This window comes from Microtus ochrogaster, unplaced genomic scaffold, assembly GCF_000317375.1.
Source record: "Microtus ochrogaster isolate Prairie Vole_2 unplaced genomic scaffold, MicOch1.0 UNK104, whole genome shotgun sequence".
Lineage (NCBI taxonomy): Eukaryota > Metazoa > Chordata > Mammalia > Rodentia > Cricetidae > Microtus > Microtus ochrogaster.
In genome coordinates this window covers 498,058-498,919 of record NW_004949202.1, presented here as the reverse complement: position 1 = coordinate 498,919, position 862 = coordinate 498,058, and positions in this window count along the sequence as shown.

Below are 862 nucleotides of genomic sequence, written 5' to 3'. Positions count from 1 at the left end.
TCCCTGACCTGTGGGAAGTCCAAGGACGGCCCACCTCCATGGCAATGGGTTTTTGATCCTACTGCACGTGCCGACTTTATTTTTTAATAGTTCATTATTGCATATTCACCATGCACAAGGTTTTATGTTAGGCTCTATGTTATGTTATGTCTGTTATGCTCTAGACATGGGTAATGAATACAATAAATACGCTATCTACTTTGGTTGCATGGAGAGTAAATAGTGCAGTCAGGGAAACAAGTAGGCAAATGTGCAGTACATGCTGGGCAGGAAACCTAAAGGATTCAGTCAATAGAGACTAGTTGGGAAAGCAGGTTACTTCCAGATAGTAATTAGAACCTTTAGGTAGTAATCAAGACCTCTCAGATATTTGCCTTACAACGAAGTGTATGTTTACATCCTCCTCATCTTTTTCTTTTCTGTTTTAAATTTATTTATTTATTGGGGTTTTCTCTGTAGCTTTGGAGTCTATCCAGAAACTAGCTCTTGTAGACCAGGCTGGCCTTGAACTCACAGAGATCCGCCAGCCTCTGCCTCCCAAATGCTGGGGATTAAAGGAGTGCGCCTCCACCGCCCGGCCCCCGTCTTGAAAATTTAATCCCGCCTGTCATCCCACAATTAGCACCTTTATTATTATAGCGCCAACAGTAACTTTATTTGTTTGTTTTGGCTTTAAACTCACAGAGATCCTCTTGCCTCTAACTCCAGAGTGTTGGGCCCAACAGTAACTTCTAAGTAGTGTAAGAAGTCAGAAGCCCTTGTGTTTATAAGTGGGGGCCAAGTGAAGTAAGGAAAACTGAGTTACAACGGCTATGAAGGCACCTGAACATCCTTCAACACCGTAATCAATTTGCAATCTATA